Source organism: Erythrolamprus reginae, chromosome 1 (assembly GCF_031021105.1).
Source record: "Erythrolamprus reginae isolate rEryReg1 chromosome 1, rEryReg1.hap1, whole genome shotgun sequence".
In the NCBI taxonomy this organism is placed as follows: domain Eukaryota; kingdom Metazoa; phylum Chordata; class Lepidosauria; order Squamata; family Dipsadidae; genus Erythrolamprus; species Erythrolamprus reginae.
In genome coordinates, this window is record NC_091950.1 from 246,930,559 (window position 1) to 246,949,586 (window position 19,028).

The 19,028-nt window shown below is 35.6% G+C and overlaps 1 protein-coding gene across 1 annotated transcript in view; it reads right to left on the reverse strand.

The window, feature by feature from the left end:
* The window catches only part of FOXO1 (forkhead box O1), a 60,160-nt gene that overhangs the window by 39,208 nt on the left and 1,924 nt on the right, over positions 1-19,028 (reverse strand). The gene's annotated exons all lie outside the window — the stretch shown is intronic.

Genomic DNA, 19,028 nt, shown 5'->3' on the forward strand with positions numbered 1-19,028 from the left:
CTGAACATTGATGAGACAAAGGCAAAACTGAATGCATTTTTGTGTATTTATGTAATCAGAATTAAAAGGACACATAATAATAATAATAATAATAATAATAATAATAATAATAATAATAATAATTTATTAGATTTGTATGCCGCCCCTCTCCGAAGACTTCCTTTTAAAACTTCCTTCCATCCCATTTTTTATTCTTAGCCTGTATCATGCATTATTTTGTCCTTAGAGAGAGTGTGCATAGATTAGAATAAGTAGTAGAAATTTGCTTGAAATTTCAATCTGACTTTAGCAGCAAGGAACAAAACTTAACACTGCTCAATTTACCATACCGCAGCCCAAGAAAATGATAGAACTTGGATGCTTTCTTGTAAAAATATAAATACAGTATAAAGAACATAAGGTACTTCTTCCCAAGAATTTGTCTTGCTTTAAAAGTCCCTAACTTTCATAATGAAAGCTGGCAGACATTGCTAAATATATCTAGATTAGGCATATCATGACAATAAAAACAAAGGTTAATTTTCTTTGGCTAGAACTCAGATTAATTTTAGAATGCAGGCAGTAATGATGTGACTGCAATTTGGCTTGATTACTTGGTTATAAAATTCTTACAGTATTTTTCAAAGGATATTGTAATAATATTCACTCGCACTGTCTTCTGATAAATAAATCGATATTTGTTTTAATAAATAGATAGGGCAGATATTTTGAAGAACTTCCTAGCATGGGATTTTTGAACACATTAAACCTTTGTGCACCTTCCAGAGTTTTAAAAACTCCATTGATAATCCTTCCAACATGTTGAGAAGAGATGCTCAAAGTTTTTCGGTTTAAGATCTGCTGTAAGTCTTTTTCTAACTGGAAATAAAAGCCCTTGGATATGGATATCCTCAATTCTAGCATAAGTATTCATAGGTTCCAACTGTTGGGGAACTGCTGAGAATTAAAACTTTTTTTAAAAAATAGACCTGATTCTCCAACAGTCCCTGGGTCAACTTCCAGACATTTATATTTAGGAATTCTCATTTCTAGCTTTGACAAGCCTGGCTTAGTAGATATTTCCATCAGGAAATGGAATCAATCGATTCAGCAGAAAACAAGAATTGGAAAATATAAATTTCTTGGTTACTTCAGAGTTATGAAGACCTTTTTTAGCCATTAATTTCTTTATTTTACGATTTCACTTATCAGTGCCAGAAGAAATTAGACCAATAGATTGATCCATTAGACCAATTCAACATTAGACAATAGAATAGAATAGAATAGAATAGAATTTTCTATTGGCCAATTGTGCAAATATTACTGTTACACCTTCTTCTTGGAGACAAATCTTAGATCCTAAATCAGTGTTTCTTAAACCTGGCAATTTAACAATGTGTGGCCTTCGATTCCTAGCATGATGGCTAGGGAATTTTCATCTTTCCCTGATGTCAACATTAACAAGGAGAGCGAACTGAAGCTAAATATGAAGGAGGCCATCCTTTTAAATTACAGAGTCCTGGAATCCAGAGATTTAGAAGGGGGTTTGCCATCTCTAGAAATTAGGAAAGTGGGGCTCCTATAATGAATTAGAAAATTAGAATTGTTCTGAAAGGCCAAAATAAATTACTTTGCTTTATTCTACATGCATTATACTGTACCTGCAAGAACATACTGTATATTGTATTTTCTTAAGTTACAAGCATCTTGCTTATACTGTAGTTCAATATATTAAAAAGTGCAATTTGGTACCCAGGTTGCTCTTCTAGCATCCTGCATTATTTTGATTTAAAAGACCCAAGAGTCAAAAAGTCATAGCTGAAATAATAAATGACTTATTTTTCATCCTGGTAAAGGAAATACATCATGACCCATTGTGATACACTCACAGATGCTGTTTTCACAGGAAAGTTTAAAAATAACTGAATCAATCTGCCTTGCTACTAACATTTAAAAAAAAGCACCTTCCCACAATTCATTGGGAAAGAAAAGGCATGTTTTCAATAAAGTGAGTGAATTTAGAAGGAAACTGTATCTTAAGTGGAGAAACAACAGAACCCCTAATTAATTTTAAGAAAGGAAAAAAAATTGGAAAAATATAAGGCTGAAGAAATCAACTCCTCCTATAGGCCACTGTTCTTTAACTCTAGAAAAAAGGCATACATTTAGGTTGTATTTATACAGAATTGTTCTGGTTTTCCTGAGAAAGTTTTGCAAAAATCGATGAGCGCCATCTTCAAGATGAACATATGAACTCCAAGGGGTGGAAATGAGAACTGCTAGATTGAATGAGACATACACAAGACAAGGTTCTTCTATGTATGATCTTTAAAAACTTTATATCCAGCAAGATTTCTTGCAAAACAAATTGAATTTGTCCTTATTGCAAGTTCTACTCATTCATCCTGGCCAGTTATCTATAATTGCAGATTAAGTATGATTAGTATTTAATATTCCTTTAATTGGTGTTTCTTTCCTGCAGGAGATTTAGTTACTGACTTCCTAGTATCATAGCCTCCTTTTACAGTGAAATATCACTGCCATGAAGAAATGAAAAGATTATGCAAGGTACAGACAGTAATTAAGAACACCCCACACCATATGCAAATATAAAGAATGAAAACTAATTAAGAAGTAAACATTAATCACTAGCAAGGAGGCAATAAGATTGGCAAAATCCATATTGTAAACTTTTAATTCAAGAGTGTCTTAATTATGTGGTTGTAACCTAATTCCGATTGTCTTTCACTTGCTCATCAATCTGGATGCACTTCAGCTGTATTTAGAGACCAGATATAGTTACTCTCCAAAGCGTCTATAATTTTTTTCCTTTGTTTTTATTGCATATACATATTATTATTATTATTATTATTATTATTATTATTATTATTATTAATTGGACTTATGCCGCCCCTCTCAGTGGATTGGGGGCGGCTTACAACATTTTGATAAAAAAGATACATTTCTAAGCCAATTAGTAGAATAGTTAATTTAAAAATTATTTAAAACTAATAATTAAAATCAAACAATCACATGCATAGTATCACATCCAACACATTTACTGGGCAGAGGCTAGGGTCTAATGACCCCAAGCCTGACGACGCGAGTGCATTTTCAGGTTCTTACGAAAGGCAAGGAAGGTGGAAACAGTGCAAATCTCTGGGGGAGTTGATTCCAGAGGGCCGGGGCCTACACAGAAAAGGCTCTTCCCCTAACCTGCCAAACGACATTGTCTAGTCGTTGTCTGTGTTACCACAAAACAGAAAAGAGCAACAGAGAAAGCTCTGGAATGTAATCATTTTAGGTGGTAATGTCATCTACCTTATTTGGAAGAGGTAAATGATAGCAATTCCAGAGGAAAATATTCCTGTGGCAGTACCATAGCAACACAAACATAAATTAATGACCAAAATTTGAAAGCCTTCTGAAAAAACCTGCAATGAGCTTATGCAACCTCTATTATGTCTGTCGGGAATGCCTCTTCCTCCTCTTGGAAATCTGAATTTCAAGATTCAAACATCTAAAAAAAATAGCCTAACTTCTCGAACAAAAGTTAATTCAATTCTTTCCACCTACAATTTCTATTAAGCCCTGGAAAAACAGGGCAGGGTGATGAAAACTGAGTCAGAACTGAAAAACAAACAAACAAATCCAGGTATCTGACCACAAGGGAGATTTCGATTTTTGTTGTTGAGAGCAACAGCCTTTAAAACAACAGGTGCCTTGCAAAGTTGGGTCTCTGAGTGGGCCAGTTATGCCACTTCTTTCTATCGGATAGAAAGTCTGGGATATCTGAAGCCTCAGACCAAAAATATTACTATCATTTATTTAGATTCAGAGGATTCAGGTAACATTTTTCCATTTGCTGCCATTTCATGGTTTGCCACCAGAGCTATTATGCTTTCATGAAATGTACGTCCAGTAACTTTGAATCTTCTTTTCTTACTGGAGGGGAAAAAAGCCATCGCCATCAAATTTATTTTTGTAGTGTTGTCTGTAAATATCACGGAGACCTTGTGGATGAATGGATCCACCCTATCTTAAAAGTCATTTATTTATTTATTTTATTTATTTATTTATTTTGTCCAATACATAATACACATTGAAGAGAATAGATATGTAGTAATATAAATAAAGAAAAGAATAGAAGAAAAGATATAAAAGTATAGGTGAACATATTTGAAAGGAAGAAAAGATAAATGAGATAAGGAGAGACAACTGGACAGGGGACGGAAGGCACACTGGTGCACTTATGCACGCCCCTTACTGACCTCTAAGGAACCTGGAGAGGTCAAACGTGGATAGTATAAAGGAAAAATGTTGGGGGTTAGGGGTTGACACTACTGAGTCAGGTAATGAGTTCCATGCTTCGACAACTCAGTTGCTGAAGTCATATTTTTTACAGTCAAGTTTGGAGCAGTTAATATTAAGTTTGAATATGTTGCATGCTCTTGTGTTGTTGCGATTGAAGCTGAAGTAGTCATTGACAGACATTTTGAAAATTAAGTTGTCTTGCATTAAGTAAAGGAATGGAGACCTGGCCCACGGGCCCTATCGACTCCTCCTAAACCTGCTGGACCAGACTGAAAGCTCTTCCACATCACAGCTTTAAGTTATACATGAATGACTCCAATGCATAAATCAGCTAGAAGCTAAATTCATTCAAGAAATCTCCTTTCTGATGTCACTTCCTCCATTTGGCCAAGGGGATGGCCTAACTGTTGTCTTTGGATTAAAGGACTTGACTGTGATCATATTTCTCTGCTCCACCCATTCATGCTGAGAAAGGAAGCTGGACAGATCGTAAAGGATGTGATTTCTCCTGAGGGACACTGTGTAAGAATCCCTTTATACCCAGTGGGCTAAGGGGAGGGAGGGAGGGAGGGAGGGAGCAAGGAAGCAAGGAAGGAAGGGTAGCAATATCAGATTAAACACATGTTACCAATGTGTTTAATTAAAATGTACACTCAATCGCATTTTGAAATACAATTTCATTAGACATCAATCATGTCCCTGCTTCCCTGAGAAAAGTGATTTCTAAGGTAATAGTATTATGTTTAATTTTCCCCAGATAATTACTTTTACCATTCTTCTAGTCACAAAGTCTAAAAGGGGAAGCTGGCAGAACTATTGTCAATTTCATCTGATTAACAAAAGGCCAACCTCAGATGATCCCTACTCCCAACACACACACAAAGAAACACACATTAATCATCCCACCAGTGAATTTGTAAAAGAAATGAAAATGATCCATCATTTTAATTGGAACACTAGAAAAGCAAAAAAAAATAAAAATGGTTCACTGGTTAAGGGGAATCCTTGACCTGAATTGCCTAAATCGTTACATGAGATACATGAAGTTCAAGATGTGGTCCCTCAAAACCATCCTGGGTTGCACCAGAGACCGGGACTTTCTAATATCAGTAGACCTCAAGGAGCCTTGAAAAATGGTTAGTAGGTCTAGTAGGTCTTCCTTGCACTGGGACCACCCACTGTGCAGAACAATCCCAAATGAAAGAGAGGAGCTTCTTCTTGTGAGAGACAGTTTGGTTTAGTGGCTAAGGAACCAAGCTAGAAATAGAAGAGGGTGAAAGCCTTAGGCATGAAAACTAGCAGCATGGTCTTGTGTGAGTCACACTCTCACGCACAAACTCTCACCCTCCCTCTCTCTCCCTCACCCTCTCTCTCTCCCTTTCTCCGTATGTCTGTCTGTCTGTCTGTCTGTCTGTCTATTCAACTCATCTCACAGAGCTGTGCTTAATAATAATAATAATTAATAATAATAATAATAATAATAATAATAATAATAATAATAATAATTTATTAAATTTGTATGCCGCCCCTCTCCGGAGACTCAGGGTGGGTCACAACAACAATAATAAAAATATGACAGTGTAACAAATCTAATATTTTAAAAAAGCATCTAAAAACCAATCATTTAAAAACCATACAACCCAAGTGTGCAGATACATAAGTGTATAACACCTGATATATATTCTTCCTATATACAATCTCCTGATATATACATTTCTGATATGTTACATTTTGAAAAGCAGTTTATAAATTGTTTAAATATAAGATTTGCTATCTTACCTCTAATTGCCAATGTTTCAACATTGCTAAATACCAAACAGCTGAATGTGCTAAAAATCAGGAATCTGTCTTTTATATATGCCATATATAAAATGCCATACAATTTTCACTTCCTTTCAATGGAAGAAAAGGAATTTGAACGTGTTCCCTGCCGTAATTAATTTGGATTAGTGATAATACAGTGAAGCCTCAATGCAAAGGACTCGGGATGCAACAGACCAAATTTCCATTGTGTCAATTTGCCTAATAATGTTATTCGCACGTAACTACAGATGATATATTCTTCAATTTAATACATCTTTTCTTTCCAATTTGCAGTTTAAATCAAGGTTTCATTATATTTGCTATTCAGACCAGATCTTTACAAAGTTCCAGAAATATGTTGCATGTGTCATTCCCGATTCTTTACTTAAAGGACTAGTCAGCCCCACTACCTACTCCACTTTTCCACTTTCCCTATTTTTTATTTTCCAGCTTCCTCCTTTATTTGTTTCTTCAAAATGGCCTTTTCAACTTCTCTGACTTCTGGCTTGAAATTAGCTATTCTATAATTTAGTTTATGTCTCCCTGTTTTCTATTGCTTTCTTGGCCCTGCCATAGGACGTCATCCATTGTTTCGACCATACTCTGCAGGGGCTGCTGCCCTTAGCATTCTGTATACTTTGTTACCAGCAATTAAAATAACATTTTCAGTTTAATCCATCACGCTAAAGGCAGCAAATAAAAAGCATGAGAATTTATATATTTATTCATTAGCAGGCAGCATTATATTTATGGCACTGGTAAAATACTTTGGAAAACTTGGGTTTAGCTTTCCATTCTTGAGTCTTTTAACATAAAATGTGTAATAGCTTTTTTCAATCAACTAGAAGCTACTAAAAGTAGAAGTAATTTTTTAAAATATAGAACTGTATTACCAGTCAGCGTTCTTCCATCACAACTCTTTATGTAATGTATTCATAACTCATTCTTTAATGATTGATCCCTCGATTTTTAAATACAGTTGGCCCAATCGCCATGTCTATTAAGTGGCTATGCATCTTTTCTCGTGGTTTTACTCTCTTATGCCATTACATTTTTAATACACACAGAAATGTATTTTTAATAAATTAAGTTATTTCCACTCTTCTAATGCTTCTAAATCAACAGTGGGTTGCTCCCGGTTTGGCCCAGATCGAAGAACCTGTAGCACCGGCGGTGGGAGGCTCTGCCCACCAGACCAGGATTTATGCGCATGTGCAGAAGTGTTGCGCGTGAGCATTAACTAGTAGTAAAGGGTTTTAGAACCCACTATTGTTCCAAATGCTTGTTTGCAGGCTCACCCTGTTTTATTACTTCTCACTAGTCCAAGATAAGCTATTATCAAATCACTACTGATTTGATTCTTGAACAGTCTCACTAAGATTGAGCCATATAGGACTCTTTCCTAGAATTACAGTGGCACCTCTACCTAAGAACGCTTCTACTTAAGAACTTTTCTAGATAAGAACCAGGAGCTCAAGATTTTTTTGCCTCTTCTTAAGAACCATTTTCTACTTAAGAACCCGAGCCTGGAAAAAATTCCCAGGAAATTTGAGAGTGGCACAAAACCCGGCCAGTTTCCTGCCATGGGAAGGAAGAGGAAGCAGGAAGCAGCAGCAGCCGCCTTTTGATCAAAGGAGCAGGAGGTTCGCCCCTCTCACCTGCCTGAGTTTCTCTCTCTGGCGCATGTATGGGAGGCAGCCTTGCACCAGGTGTATGAGAGGCACGTGTTCCTCCTCACCGCCTCAGAGTCCCTCTTTTTTTTTTTAAGCCTTAAAGTTTCGGCTTTTCTTGATTCCCCTCACCTCACCTTCTTCCTTCGCCAGCGACTGTCCTCCTCCTCTTCTCCTTCCTCCTCCCACCCAAATTCCAAGCTTTTATTTCTTTCCTCAAGGGTTTGCATGCATTATTTGCTTTTACATTGATTCCTATGGGAAAAATTGCTTCTACTTACATACTTTTCTACTTAAGAACCTGGTCATGGAACGAATTAAGTTCTTGAGTAGAGGTACCACTGTATTTAGAAAGAAGGCCAGAACAATTCTTTGGAGAAATCTCAGAACTTTTTTCATCCCTTTCTTCCTGCTCCTGATGCTTATATATTCCTGGGGTAAAACTGTAGAGGGACACTTCAATTATTTCCTTTATTTATTTTTTCTTAAAGTGACAAATAAGCTTACTAAAAATAACAATGCTGTTAAAAAAATAGTGTTCAGTAAGATTCCCCACCCTATCCCAAATACGAAGAGAAAGTTACATCTGAACAATGTAGGGATTCTGTTAAAAAATCACATCATAATTATTATTCATTTGTAATTTCCCCAGCTCTGTTAAGTGGGGGCAGGGTGGAACGAAGGAGAAAGAAAATCAGTAGAATGTGAACTGCAAGCAGAAAAGCAGTATTTAGTTTTGGGCAGAGTTCAGCCTATTTTGCAATCAGTTGCCATAATAATAATAATAATAATAATAATAACAACAACAACAACAACAACAATAACAACAAAAACAAACAACAAACAACAATAATAATATATTGTTGTTGTTGTTGTTATTATTATTATTAGATTTGTATGCCACCCCCTCTGAAGATCAGGTCTGCAAGGACTCATATAAATTTACTACTACCGGTGGTGGTAGAAATGTTTCATTATGCCTAATATAGAAGCTATAAATAATTCTGAGCGAGTCTGATCTAGCAACAGTGAGAGGTCCCTGGTGCTCTCTGAGTTTGGTTGTTTCCTTGTAGATGTTTTGTTACCTAAACTAGGTAACATCATTAATACTATGGTAGTAAGTAGTAAAGAGCAGGGTTTGCTCTCACTTTATATAGAAGTAGAATAAACTGAGAGCGAATCCCACTTCCTACTTACACTGATGATGTTAACTAGTTTGGGTAATGAAATGTCTGCAAGGAATAAATTCATAAGTGCACTGCGTGCCTACCCTCCCTGTCCTAATGTTTCTGTATTATTAGTACCAATATCATATATGGGTCATTCTTTGTCAAGTGGAGCAGGTGTCTATTTGACTATTTTTGCAACCTTATTTGAAAAGAAACCATCACAAAAACAACATATATGATAGGAAAAAACGTGCTCTTTCTAATGAAATAAAAATGAAGATGATTGAAGATGAGAAAACAGAGCGCTCTGTTTCATTACCTTCAATCAACTTCATTAGAAAGAGCACATTTTTTCCTATTGCTCTCTGTTTTCTCTCTTTCAATCATCTTCATTTTTATTTCATTAGAAAGAGCACGTTTTTTCCTATCATATACAGTATGTTGTTTTTATGATGGTTTCTTTTCAAATAAGGCTTCAATTTCACCTGGTCCACTTGACAAAGAATGACCCATATATAAACATTGTTGTATCTTTGCATACTGCCAGAACGTACTTGACAAAATAAATAAAATAAATAAAAAATAAACAATTAAGTTCAGAGACTCCCAGGGAATCTTTATTTCAACACTGAGCTAGAAATATTCCCCTTCACTGGTCTAGCAGCAGTTTTTACACAATCATTATTATACCATGGCAGTGTGGTCTATGCAGAAGTATCCAGAAATTCCATTGGAGAAAAAAAATGCAGTGGTTAGGCTGCTAATTGATATACAGTGTTGGTCCCCTTATCCTTTCTTTATTGAGAGATCGGGAAAAAAGGACATTGTTTAGGAACTCTTCAAAGGGGTATTTTCTAACATTTCCTCAAAACCTATTAAGTAAGATTTCCTCTTCCTTTTATTTGTAGAAATAAAAGAGTCCTAAGTATTTGTAGAAAAACAGTGTTTGTTTGTTTGTTTGTTTCTTGCACAAAAATAATCTCTGAAATAATTCTTAAAGAAAGGTGCTGGGCTAGTAAACAAGAAACTATGACTTCTAATCCCACCTTAGATGTGAAAGGTGACAGGGCTAGTCGGTCTCTTTCTCAGCCCAACCCATGTCTCAGGGGTTGGGCTTGTTGTTATGGGGAAAATAAGACAAAGGAGTATTATGTATGCTCACTGCTTTGAGTTGTTTATAAAGTAATAAAAATGGGATAAAATATCAAATAAATAAGAAAACCAGTTTATTTTTAATTGAATGCACACACCTTGGATTCAGTTGCATCTATCAATTGTGCTTGTAACATAGAAAAACTGCTTTTTTTAAATCCAAAAATACACTATGTTCATTCCATACCCTCATATTAGCGAGCATGAAGTTTGTTATATTCAAATTATATTTCTAATGATTTTTATTATTTTCTATGTTCTAATAGTTTGCAATTATCTAATGGTTTTTTTTCAATATTAGTTTACTATTTATAATTATTTACGAGTATAGATTCTCATAACTTTGCCAATTTTATTTCAGTGCTTTTTATTTTCCAGAGCCACCACCTGACAGGAGCTAACAGAATGGCACATTTTAAAAACTAAATGCACCCTTTAAATTTAGAGGAAATGATAAACTAAAAAGGACCAAGAACACATATTGTACGTTTTCAAACACTAGTCTTCCTCAATCGATGAAGCCATCATTCCATCCCTGATTAAACGTTTAATATCTTTGAGTCACTTGTAAAGTAATGAAGATGGAATAAAAATCTAAGAAATCAATAAAAACAAAGAGGAACTTTAAAAAATAAAAATGGTAATGTACTGTAGATTTATGAAACGTACATTTGTACAAACTTTTCAAGAATTCACACTTAGTATTTCTGTTCAGAAGGATATTTGTTTAACACATATCTGGGTTTAATATTATATTTAAACAATGAGATTATCTTGCTTTTGAAATAAAACAGATATACGTCATTCTTCAAATGTTATTATTGGTCTTAATCAATGAGACTTATATATTATATGAAAGAATGACTAAACTTGACTCATTTGGTATTTATGACATTATCTTTCTAAAATGTATTGAGTCACAGGGTTACCACCAAGAAGTAAAATTTCTCTTGAAAATACCTCTCCTTTTGGAGGTGTTTTTTTTTGTGGGAGGGGGGGCTTGAAAAAGAATGCTTCTTCTGAATCACTTAAGTGTTCTTTCTTACAGGTGTGTCTGTTCTCCAGGCTCATAACTTTTGGAAAATTTTTGTGGTTCTTCAATTAGGCCTTTTATGATGTCATTTTTTAAAATGTAATCCTATCTTTGAACATTGTTTTTTTATCTCTTTATGCAAGTCAGCCTGATCACTCATACTGGGTAGAAAAGAAGGGTATAAATGAAGTGCAATAATTTTTTTAAAAAAAATTAAAGATACAGAGCCCATTCACAACACTGCAGGAACTTACTTGCACATAAAAGCTATACAAAATAAGGAAGTTTATTTTAAAAAAACTTTTAAATGCAAATGGCCAAAAACTTTAAAATGCAAATGACATCATTTGAGTCCACATAAATCAAATTACATATTACAACCCATTAAGAGATTTTGATCACATGGTTGTAGCCACCATCTTTACTTCTGTGTTTAGTTTAAAATGTACACTCAATTGCATTTATAAGAAAGGAGAGGGAGGGGGAGGGAGGGAGAAAGAGAATAAAATATAGAGAAAGCACAACCAGTAATTCTTCTTGTAATTTCCATCTAACCTGACTGGCTTTAAATTCCTGGGCAAGCACATAAAAGAAGAACCATTACAATAATCAGTAGGAGGAAATGTTGAGGCAGTAAAACATGGGAAAGCACATCCTGAAAAAATATTTTTAAACATGCCTCTTGGCAGACAATTATTGGATGGCAGCAAGCTGTCATTTCCAAGCTATTTAGTATTAATAAATTCCATTTGGGGGTCTGCTTTTAACACTGCAGCTCTTTAAGCTGTATGTTGGACAGGTGTCAAAATTATGCGTGTCCTCAATTAGCATTCTGACATGCAAGTACAGCTTTCTTGCCACTTCTCGAGCAATGTGGGAAAATGTCACAGACAGGACCACAGAGTAGAAAAGCATCGCTCAAGATTTTTCTTTTCTACTATCGGGACAGGAAACAATACATTCAGAAAAAGTAATGAAAGCTGAGAAATAACAGGGACACTGGGAGTTGGATGGCATATGAACCCAGAAAGGATATTCCTTACAACACTTGGAAAAGTGGATGGCAAGGCATAGTATGCAGGTGAAGGATGCCAGATGTTGTGTTATTCGGGGGGGGGGGGGGGGAAATAGTGGCAGCATAGAAAAACCAATAAATGTGCCAAAGAGGAAAGCCCTGAAACTCAGCATTTTTGATGCGAATAACTTATATGGGTAAAACTGACATATTTTTCTCATTTAATTTAATCAGTAAAAGTGCAGTCACAGTCCCAAGATAGGTGGCCACATAAATCACTTAAATAAACAAGCAACATCCAATGATTTATTTACAAATACAAAATTGATATGTTCTAAATATAGCACATTTTTTTTACCTTCCTATTAGTGGGCTTTGAATTAATATCACAGACCAGCATTCTTTCGGCAGAGACGTTTATGCCAGTGTAAGCACATTTATTATCGATTACGAACTCAATTGGTTCCGGGACGAGGTTTGTAAGATGAAAGGTTTGTAAGACGAAACAATGTTTCCCATAGGAATCAGTGGAAAAGCGATTAATGCGTGTAAGCCCAAAATTCACCCCTTTTGCCAGCCGAAGCGCCCGTTTTTGCGCTGCTGGGATTCCCCTGAGGCTCCCCTCCATGGGAAACCCCACCTCCAGACTTCCGTGTTTTTATGATACTGCAGGGGAATCCCAGCAGAGGAATTCCAGCAGCACAAAAACAGGTGCTACGCTGGCAATGGAAGTCCGGAGGTGGGGTTTCCAGCGAGGGGAGCCTCAGCGAAATTGCAGCATTGTATTGCCTGCATGAACCAATAATACAAAAATAATATCTTCAATATTATAATACCCTGCTTTATCCAAAATAAGACATCCTCTGATAATAAACCCAATCAGGCTTTTGAGTGTATGGCAATAAGGCCAAACAATTATTTCAGGGTTCAAAAAAATAAGGCAGGGTCTTATTTTCAGGGAAACACAGTACTGGACCAGTGACTTCCATTTTTCCAGCATAGGAAACATATGCAAGGCTGTTTAAAGAAGAAATATAATTTTGCAACATAGGATGATTGGGATTTAAAGAAATACAAGCTGTTTTTCTTACTTTTTGAAAACAGAATGAGAAGGAAACATTGTTAACGCATCACTGAGAAGTCCTGAGTTTCTACACTGTTTCCTATCAGAGGCTGTCATTTTTTCCACTCTAATGAGAGATCATCAAAGTGTCAAATGAAACCCGGAAATCCAAGCTGCAGACAAAAAAATTATCAGTGGCATACTTTTTTATATCTGTGCTTCAGACAAATACAGATAATTAAGAATTCATTTCTCACTTTACTTGAAAGGCACATCCGAGCATCACAATAATTCCACTGTCCAAGTGATCTTGATGTTCCTTTTCACCAAAGTTCTACAAGTTGCAAAAAACCTGGAAAAAAGTGAGTTTTCTCTCCTGCCCAACCTATGCAAAAGAGCCTTACAACAACCTAAATACTCTAAAAATATGGAAATATCAGAAAAGAGAAGAGGCTTTTTTAGTTCATGCGGTACAACGTGCAACAGTTGGTCACAACCAGATGACGGTAATTTTTTTAAAAATCTTCTTGAGGGAACTTTAGTATTTCAGAAAGCGGGTGCAAAGTATTTTGGAAAGCGGATGTAAAATTAGTGTATACTGTTTGAAAATGTTTATAGTGCTTCAGAAACAGAACGCCTTCTATACTTTTTCACTTTTCAGAATTACTCAGATGACTCCTAAGGATATAATAATAATAATAATTATTATTATTATTATTATTATTATTATTATTTTATTATTATTTATTAAATTTATATGCCATTCCTCTCTGAAGACTTGGGGCAGCTTACAACATATAAAACCAGTATACATCGAGATATGATTAATTAAAATTAAGAATTACATTTAAAAAACTAAAAAAGCCTATTATGTCCATTCAAACAGGCCCACTATACACTCATTGGCCAGGGAGTAGAATCTAATGACCCCGAGCTTGGCGGCATAAATGAGACTTTAGACTCTTACGGAAGGCGGGGATGGTGGGGGCTCTCCCTCACGCTCCCCGCCTTCCGTAGGAATTCTAATTCCTGGATATTTCTAAAGTCCAGGTTATCTTTGATCACTGACTATCCTGGTTTGGCTTTATAGGAATTATAGCCCCAAACATCTAGTTGCCAACTTTTGCCCAAAAGTGTAAGGAACATTTAAGAATGGGAGAATCACAGTTTTCATCAGCAACAAATGTAGAATTTTAAGTAACGAGAAAGCAAAAGTACTCAGGAAACAGATGATCTCTTTTCTTAAAACTGAGAAGAATTGCTTCTTTGTTTGTATATTCATTTCTAATATGGAATATCTACTTCATATGGATATGTTGAAGCTCCTATTTTACTGGTTGTCACATTGTCCTTAATTTTGAGTCCAGGAAACAAATAAGCTGAATCAAATACACAAATGTCACATAATTTTCATTAGCAGTAACAGGTTGGTTTGTCATCAACAGCCTGTACTGACTTATGAATATAGAGCACAATGCAATCTGCCTTATCACTTTGACATATGGATGAGTAAATCTATTTTACTGGATTTATTTTTTGAGTAAAATTTCTATTCAAAAATCGAATTGACAAATCCATCAGTTCAGGCAGAGGGCACTGAGGGTGTGGATAGCTACATCTCCAAGCTTGTTTGCAGAGCTAAAACTGACAAAGACCCACATCCTATACTAGGAGTCTCCTTTTAATCCTATCCTAACAATATAATTTCCACTATATAGTGTCTCTATAAAGTGCTAGAAAGTCAATAAATTGTTATTGACATGTACTTTGGGCAGGTTTTAGCTCACTTTTTAAAGATTCAAATAAACCGATTCACACAAATTGGCATTCAAAGAACAAAATTTTATGTTTTTCTCCAGAATTAACAATTAGAGATTGTTGAGGTTATATCCTAATCCTTCTAGTCCCCAGAGAGAGGCGGCATACAAATATAATTATATCTTATATTATTATTATTATTGTTGTTGTTGTTGTTGTTATATCACCAAAACACTGAAGTATAGAATTTTAAATACAAGTTTTTATCCATTTTTGTACAGAGACTACCATGAACAGAAAAAATATGTAGCATTTTTGGCAATTCTTCTTCTCTGTACAATTCACCACACCATTTTCCATATTTTGAAGCCTTCCGAACAGATTGGAAATGCAAAGAGGGCAAGTCACTGAAAACTACTTCTACCGACAGAAAACTCAGATAATTCAAAAAGCATTTCTGCAGCAAGGTGAGCAATAAGCTGTGATCTATATGCAGGCTTTACAACAGAGGTTGTTTATTTTTTCTAAGGTCACCAGATCTGGCCTGCAAAACCCAGGACAATTACTAGATGGAAGCAAACAAAATGGAGTTTTCTGTGTCTCTTCCCTGCCATCTAGTGGTCACTGGTATTCCTACAGCCCAGTTCTGATTTCTCTAATTTTATCCATACAAATTATTGTACTTTGTTATATGATTCAAGAGATACAATACAGATAACACATGATGAAATTGATGAAAGGTGCGGCTTTTGCTAAGCCAAACTGCAGTCTGATTAGTTGTTTTTGCAATGACTTAAGTTTTAAAACTAAAGAATGTAATATATTATAAGAGCATTTTTCATCATTAAGAGGTAAAAAAACATGGACAACAGGAATGCCTGGCTCAAGCATTATACTACCACTCAAGAAAAATAAGGGTTTTTTATTATCATGTATTTCAAAGTAAATATATTACCAAGATTTATAAAAACTAGATTTTATTTTAATGTTAAAATTGCTGAATACAAATGTAATGGAATAAATGTAAGTGCCATTTAGTTTTCAATCAATCAAATGCAAAACAACTATTTGTGTCTAGGAAGAGGATATATTTATTTGATATAAATTTAACCAAATTAAGCTGAACTTTCCGAGTATAAACCAGAATGCAGTAGTCCTTGATTTCCACTTTAAAAAAAATGTATATATATATATACAGTGGAACCCCGACATAAGAGCTGCTCTACTTAAGAGCAACTCGAGATAAGAGCTGGGAGGGGAGAGATATTTTTGTTCTACTTACAAGCCCAAATTCGAGATACAAGCGCCAAGGAGCTGTCTCCTGAAGCCAAACGCTAACTTCCGCGTTCGGCTTCAGGAGACAGCTGCGAAGCGGCGCGCGTGTTTTAAAAGGTTGCAGCCGGCCTGGGGGGCTCGGGGGGGGGGGGCTTGCAGCTTTCTTTCTTGCTCTTTTTCTTTCTCTCTTTTACCTTCCCTTCCTCTATTTCTTCTTTTCTTTCTCCTTCCCACCTTCTTCCCTCCCTCCCTCCCTTCACTCATTCCTCTCTTACTCTCCCCTTTCATAAGTTTCCTTGCTTCCTTCCTCTGTTCCTGTCCCTTCCCCCTTCCTTTCTTTCTTTCTTTCTTTCTTTCTTTCTTGCTCTTTTTCTTTCTCTCTTTTACCTTCCCTTCCTCTATTTCTTCTTTTCTTTCTCCTTCCCACCTTCTTCCCTCCCTCCCTCCCTTCACTCATTCCTCTCTTACTCTCCCCTTTCATAAGTTTCCTTGCTTCCTTCCTCTGTTCCTGTCCCTTCCCCCTTTCTTTCTTTCTTTCTTTCTTTCTTCCTTTCTTTCTTGCTGTTTTTCTTTCTCTCTTTTACCTTCCCTTCCTCTATTTCTTCTTTTCTTTCTCCTTCCCACCTTCTTCCCTCCCTCCCTCCCTTCACTCATTCCTCTCTTACTCTCCCCTTTCATAAGTTTCCTTGCTTCCTTCCTCTGTTCCTGTCCCTTCCCTCTTTCCTTCCTTCCTTCCTTCCTTCCTTCCTTCCCACCCTCCGTCCATTCATTCACCCATTCCTCTCTTGATCGCTTAAAGCCGGTCCCTGGTGCAAAAAGGGTTGGGGACCTCTGTCCTACAGGATGGGGTGGCAGAGAAGTTGAACATATGTAAATTTAAAAGTTTAAGAAAGTTTACAAGTTAAGTGAAAGAAACTTCATTATTCATTTATATGTACATGTACATTTCTTCATTAAAAACATGTCTTTCTGCATAATTTAGACTAACTTTGTGAGTTTTTTGAGGGCTGGAACCAATTAAAATTATTTACATTAATTCCTATGGGGAAAAGTCGTTCGAGATAAGAGCTGCTCGACTTAAGAGCCCAGGTCCGGAACGAATTAAACTCGTATCTCGAGGTACCACTGTACTATCAAATGTATTCACCAGAAAATTGTATACAAAGGGCATTTCAAGGAAAAGTACTTGCCAAATAATGCAAGTATTGAGAAACACACAAATATTTGTATTGACATTTTAAGCAATTGACACTGAGAATAAGACACAACAGATACACGTTACAGAATACTGAATATTGTACATATTTTCCACCCTATTCTAGCCTATTTCTACTTCTATGCCACCCTGAGTCCTTCAGGATTGGGTGGCCTAGAAGACAAACAAACAAACAAGCAAACAAATAAATACGTAGTAGGCCTCAGTGGTTAGAACCTTGCACAGCTATGCTACGTAAAAATCAGCATATATTTTCCTGGATGAAAAAGCTTCACCAAAAAAAGCATTTTTTTTCTCTAAACTAGTTAAAGGCAGGAACTCTTCCTGCTTTCATACTGTATTAATACATAGCAGATTTCTGCAGAGAATTTCAGTATTTGTACCATACTCAAATTATAGCTGTTTACAAAAACAACAGAGATCAATTACCGGTATATTTGAAATTACGTCCATCCAAAAGGAAACTGGAAATAGTTTCTTACTAAACATTCAATCTCAACAATCCATAAACATTTGAACAGCTATTTTAATGGATTGCCCATGACTTCATTAAAGTGTATTTCCTATTTTCCTTTCCTGAAAATGAAAACTATTGGTCTGCTCATTATATCTAGGGGATCTATTTATTATAGATGCAAATATTGAATTAATTAAAGCTAACAATATGAAACTAAACTTTAAATCTGGGAGTTATGTTTTGTTTAATAATATGTTAACTAAGCAAATAATCAGCGTTAACTAGTTTCCCCCCAGAAATGGAGATGGGAAAGTCAACAAACTATTTCTTTTCTCAAATGACCTGCTACCAAGTTCCACTGTTCATATATTTTCATAATATTCTTCTGGAATTGACAATACTGGATTGACAATACTGCACAATAGCAAAAGACTTACTTTGATCAAGATTGCCATCAAGTGTTGCCTGAATACATTGGTATTTTTTTCTACCAGTAATTATCACATTGTAACATTGGGGATTTTGTTGTGAATTAACAATATACTGTATCTCCTTAATATAGTTCTTTTCCTTCTACCAAAAAATGTCAATTCCAATTTTTTTCCTTTGGAAAGTGTGCAGATAATAATTGTATGCTACTTTACTGAAATTAAATAGCTGATGAGAATTCAGGAGCCAAGAAAACATATCCACTCCCATGAGAAATTCTCAAATGCTAGTAAGGTGTAATATCTTGCCCACTGGAAAGAACTCCCAAAAGCTCAAGCATTTCAACTAGTCATTTCCCTCCATTAGATAACATCTGCAACCATATACACTAGTAAAATACGAGTGTAGCACCTTTTTTTATTTAAAAACAAAACAAAACAAAACCACCAAATGATACTGTTGAGAAATGTTATACAGCATGTGTTTCTCCTAATTTGTACTTTCTCAAAGCTATCAGATATACTTAACATGAATTAAATGACCATGGCTATGAGTTCTGATAGATTTCAGAGAAAGAAGGAAAATTGCCTTGGTATAATGTGGAAGCGATATAGAAAGAAGTCAACTTTGCACCGGGCAATACAGCTAGATCAGTAATATCCAGCTACTCCTATATCCAACTTTAGCCAATGTGA